Source organism: Podarcis vaucheri (assembly GCF_965113315.1).
Source record: "Podarcis vaucheri genome assembly, chromosome: 16".
Taxonomy (NCBI): domain Eukaryota; kingdom Metazoa; phylum Chordata; class Lepidosauria; order Squamata; family Lacertidae; genus Podarcis; species Podarcis vaucheri.
In genome coordinates, this window is record NC_138754.1 from 16,078,334 (window position 1) to 16,084,333 (window position 6,000).

The following is a 6,000-nucleotide window of genomic DNA, read 5'->3' on the forward strand; positions in this document are numbered from 1 at the left end:
GAAATAGATTGTATCCCCCCATTATTACATTCCAATCGTGGGACTTATCCCACCAGGTTTCAGTGATGCCTATTATGTCATATTTAGTTTGTTGTACCAAGAGCTCAAGCTCATCTTGTTTCTTTCCCATGCTTTGCGCATTAGTGTACAGACATTGAAGTCCATTAATCATTCCCCCGTGTCTCTTATTTAAGGATTTTTTCCTCCCACCACTAGGTCCGTGTGCTGTTTTCTCCATTTGGTCTATGACATTTGGATGATCATCTTCATTAATTGATAGGCTCCTACCTTCAGGAGCACTGTCTCCCTCCCCCACATTAGTCAGTTTAAAGCCCTCCTGATGAGGTTTCTGAGATTTTTGGCAAAAACATTTCTCCCAACCGTTGTGAGGTGCAGCCCATCACTTGCCAGAAGTCCATCTTCAAGAAACTGCAGTCCGTGATCTAAGAATCCAAACCGTTCCTGTTTACACCATTTGCGAAGCCAGCTGTTCACTTCCACTATTTTCCCCTCTCTCCCTGGGCCACGTCGTTCAACTGGGAGGACAGATGAGATGACAATTTGTGCATTTAGTTGCTTCAATTTCCTGCCGAGAGCCTCGTAGTCTCTTTTGATCTTCTGGAGGCTATTGCTTGCAGTGTCATTGGTTCCCACATGAACCAAGAGGAAGGGGTATTTGTCAGTGGGTTTTATGATTCCTTGCAGTCGTTCAGTTACATCTTGGATCTTAGCCCCGGGGAGACAGCACACTTCCCGAGACATCTTGTCAGGCCCACAGATCACTGCTTCTGTTCCCCTCAGTAGGGAATCCCCTATCACCACTACACGCCTCCTCTTGGGTTTGGTCGGGGTTCTTCCGTGAGCTGTCCGTTCCAAGGTCGCCTGCACATTCCCTGAGGACTGACTTTGCTGCTCGTCTTCATATACCTGATCGACTGTAATGAGGGAGAGATCCTCAAATGGAGTCTGCTCTTCGTCTTCCATGCTAGGGGAGAGGACCTCAAAGCGATTGTGTATTTCTAAGCAATCAGAGTGAACCCTGGGCCTCCTACTTCTTTGACTAGATGACCCCTGGGATCCCTCCCAGCTGCCCAGTTCTATGAAAGGCAGTTTCCAGTGTTCTCTGGCAGCACCCACAGCTCAGTGGGCAGAGCAGCTGCTTGGCATGCAGAAGGTCCCAGGTTCAGTGACCAGCTGCTCCCGTGATGGAGGGAACAGAGGATGGAGGAGCCCAGGTGGAGGTAGCAGGTGATGCAGGGGCCTGAGGCACTGGAGAACTGCTCCCTGCAGAGTAAGCAATACTGGGCCAGAAGGAGCAACAGCCTGGCCTGGTCTGACAGCATCCTGCCTTTCTGAGGGGACCTCCAGATGAGCTGTTATTGAGCTGTTAATGAGCATTGATCCAGATTTGCTTTGCCCCAAAATTGCACATGGCTGTTATACAGCATTGCCATCTAGCGGTTGTGATGGGAAACAGCATGGGGTGGGAATGTGTGATAATACAGTACAGTGGTACCTCGCGTTAAGAACTTAATTCGCTCTGGAGATCCGTTCTTAACCTGAAACTGTTTTAACCTGAAGCACCACTTTAGCATAATGGGGCCTCCTGCTGCTGCTGTGCCACCGGAGCACGATTTCTGTTCTCATCCTGAAGCAAAGTTCTTAACCCGAGGTTCTATTTCTGGGTTAGCGGAGTCTGTAACCTGAAGCATCTGTAACCTGAAGCGTCTGTAACCCGAGGTACCACTGTACTCATATAACCCCACAAAAGTTTCGTGCATGCTCAATGAGCATCTTTCCAGGCACATTTTGTGGGAACAAATCAGGAACAACATCTACAGGATTATTTTGTGTCAAAGTCTTTTCTGGATGTCACCAGCCCCACTTCTTCAGTGAAACACCCTCCCACGTGGCTTTGCAGTTTCTTATCAAGCCCTCAAAAATACCCCTTTATCTCCTCCAACAAACGGTGCTCTAGGCTTGCAGGGCGGCTGCCCATAATTCATGTGCCTCACAAAGGACAGACAGCAAGGAAGTTTAACAGAGGGGCCAGGGAAATAAATGCACCCACCCACCTCCTGTACGGAAATGGGATTTCTAAAGTGGTCAAATTTAAAAAGCATTGCCTATCAAAATGGCCCTTGGGCTGCTGCATTGCGGCGTGGGGTCAGGATACTGCCCTGACCCACAAGGCAGAAAATAAAGCCATATCAAAGGCTTGCTGTTCTGAACAGAATCATAGAATCATAGAATCATAGAATCATAGAATCATAGAATGCTGTGATTGGAAGGGAACCCCAAGGTTCATCTAGTCCAACTCCCTGCAATGCAGGAATCCTAGATAAGGAATCGCTGACAGATTGGGGCTATCCAATCTCTGTCTAAAATCCTCCATTTAAGGAGAGTCCACCACCTTCGGAGGGAGTTCACTCCACTGCCCAACAGACTTTCCCATCAGGAAGTTCTTCCTAACATTCAGCTGGAATCGCCTCCTTATGACTAGATGACCACTAGAGTCCTTTCCAGCCATACAATTCCACGAAATGTCCTGTTACTCACTCTGTCCATCCCTGAGCACATGATACTCAAAGCGCCTGGGTCAAAAGATCTTTGTCCTCCTGGTCTCTCAGTGGCATCCAGATGCTTTTTTGGGTGCCCATCCAAAATAACAGCCCCCCCACTGGAATGGTTTGAGGCTTCCACGTGGAGTTGCTGTTACAGCCGATAGGCACCCCCTCCCCTGTCTGGGCAGGAGCCCCACACCTCCTTTCAGCTAGTGAGGGGCACTGCAGGCCGCTTCCACTAGCTGCCTTTTCCATGCTGGAGGGGAAGTCTTTGGCCTTTTCCCAGGAGTGAACACAGAGCCAGGGTGTACCTGCAGCGGACAAGCTGTTGGAGGAAAGGAGGAACCAGGATTAGCCCATTAGTCCATTCAACACATCGCCTTCATCGTCTTCTTTGGATTAAAATTTTATACTCACATATCCAACATACAACATAAAAATAAGATTCCAAGAAATCTCTTGGACTTCCCTCCTCCCCTTTGTGGGTCCTATTGTTAATCATTTCCTCCTGCATCTTTTATGATAATCCACAATCTTTTACCTCTCCATTGTGTCGAAAATTTACCATTAAACTACAAGTGATATTCCAGTCCTACTCACAATTTTAACCATTTACAATGGTCTTTAAGATTTTCCCCATTCCCTATTAAAATTCTGGTCTTCCTGATCTCTGATTCTTCTGGTCTTTTTAGCCATTTTGGCGTAATCCATCAACTTGATCTGCCATTCTTCTCTGGTAAGAACTTCTTTCCATCTCAGCACCAACTAAGCACAACCAATGGATTAAGCCATAATGAGTGCCCCCGCCCCCTTCACAGCTTTGTCCCCACAGAGCTAAAGCACGCTGTCTGATCCTTAGAGATCTTGTCTAAAGAGCAGACAGGAAGATCTTTTACATATAAGACAGATAAAAGAAAGTTATTCATGCAGCGCATAGTTAAACCATGGAACTCCCATCCACAGGAGGCGGCAGCAGCCACCAGATTGGATTACTTTTTTAAAAAGGAGTGAACAAATTTGTAGAGAATGATAAAGCTATTAAGGGTGTCTCAGAATCAAAGAACAATGGGAGCATGACATAGGCTACGAAATTAACCCCGCCCAATGACTAGAATGTGGTCTAAACCTCCCTTTAAGTTCATATCAGCCAAAAGAAGGGAACTCACTTTGAAACTCACCTACAGGTGGAACTTAACACCACGGAAACTGGCGCTGATACACCCAGGAACCTCACCAAGATGTATGGAGAGGCTGCACCTCCGCAGGCACGTACCGCCACATATGGTGGCAATGCCCTAAAATACAAACCCTTCTGGACAGCAGTCCTACAAGAGATGTGCAAACAGGTATTAGAACTCACCCCAGAATTGGCCCTACTGAACATCTTCCAAGATCATAGTGACATTACAGAGAGCTTATAACCCACCTACTCTTAGAATTCGAGACCAGGGGGAAGAGACGGTGAAAAAAGATTGGAAGAAATTTAAAGACTATTTACAGAAATATTGCAAAATTAATGAATGTTAGAATGATGTCAGATTGAGGTTAAGTGGTTTCTAGCTGTAATGGTATAAAAGAATATGAAAAAAAATTTGGATTTTTAACAGGTAAAAATTTAATGCTACAATATATCTAGATTAAAGATCAGGATAAAATAATGAGGGAAAGGAATTGCTGAACTAATAAACTGAACTGGAATACAAAAAAGGGAGGTATGAGGAGGTATGGGAAACAAGTAAATGAAAAATAAGTGACAAAAAGTTGGAATTGTTTTTAACTCCTTTTTATTTTGTATTTTCCCCTTTTTCTTTTTCATTTTGTAATATTGTGAAAACTTTAATAAATATTTATTTTAAAAAAATAAAAATATAACCCACCTACTCTCAGCAGCCAGAAGCCTCATAGCTAGACACTGCCAGGAGTAAACATGGACCAATGGTATCAAATTGTATGGGAAACGGCCTGGCTGCAAAAGCTAACCAATAAACTGAAACTGACATGGGGAGAAATAGAAGAGGACACCTTCACCCCAGTATGGCTCCCCTTTATCACATACACAGCCCAACAAGACAATGACAAGAACGCACAGACAGCATACGAATCAATCTGGCTTACCTGACCCAACAAGCCTCCCCCCTCCCTCACAAATGCAAACAAACCTCACTGCAGACAACCACAGACAACCAACCACACCCTGCCCCCTAATACATCTTACTACCAAGGAAATGTAATAAACGAATAAAAAGAGAACCTACTCAGTTGACGCCGACACAAAACCCCACATGTACACCATACGAAAGAATATAAGCCTCACCACCCCTCCTCAACCTTATACTGTACTCAACACTAATGTCTCACAACACATGCAACTGATTTGTAAGAAAGACTATACAACCTGGAAAAAGAGACAAGGCATGTACTTTTGTAAACCATTAAAATCTTTAATAAAAAATAAATGAATATGGGTGGCTCAGCTCTGCCTCCACAGATGGAGGCAGCAGCAGCAGAAGAAGAAGAGTTTGGATTTGATATCCCGCCTTTCACTCCCCTTCAGGAGTCTCAAAGCGGCTAACATTCTCCTTTCCCTTCCTCCCCCACAACAAACACTCTGTGAGGTGAGTGGGGCTGAGAGACTTCAAAGAAGTGTGACTGGCCCAAGGTCACCCAGCAGCTGCATGTGGAGGAGCGGAGACGCGAACCCGGTTCCCCAGATTACGAGACTACCGCTCTTAACCACTACACCACACTGGCTCTCCACACTGGTTTTCAGTGCTTCTGAAAACCAGTTTCTGGAAACTACAGAGGGTGGGGAGAGGGGCTATTGTGCTCAGGTTCTGCTTCTGGGCTTTTCCCACAGGCACTGTGAGAAGAGGATGCTGAAAATATTAGTATTAGCAGCATTACCAGTATCAGTGGCCACATGACCTGGAAGATGTACGCCGGCTCCCTCGACCAATAAAGCGAGATGAGCGCGGCAACCCCAGAGTCGGCCACGACTGGACCTAATGGTCGGGGGTCCCTTTACCTTTTTAGTATTGGTATATTATTTTATTTATACCCCGTCCGTCTGACTGTGTTGTCCCAGCCACTCTGGGCAGCTTCTGACATAATATAAAAACACAACTAAATATCAGTCATAATATAAAACTTCTCGATACAGGGTTGACTTCAGATGTCTTCTAAAAGTCAGATAGTTGTTTATTTCCTTGACATCTGATGGGAGGGCGTTCCACAGGGAAGGCACCACCACCAAGAAGGCCCTCTGCCTGGTTCCCTGTAACTTCACTTCTTACAGTGAGGGAACAGCCAGAAGGCCCTGGCACCTGGACCTCAGTGTCCAGCCTGACCGATGGGGGTGAGACGCTCCTTCAGGTATACAGATGGGACATTGGCTTGACTCAGCTGCCACCTCTTATGTTCTTATGATAAATCACCT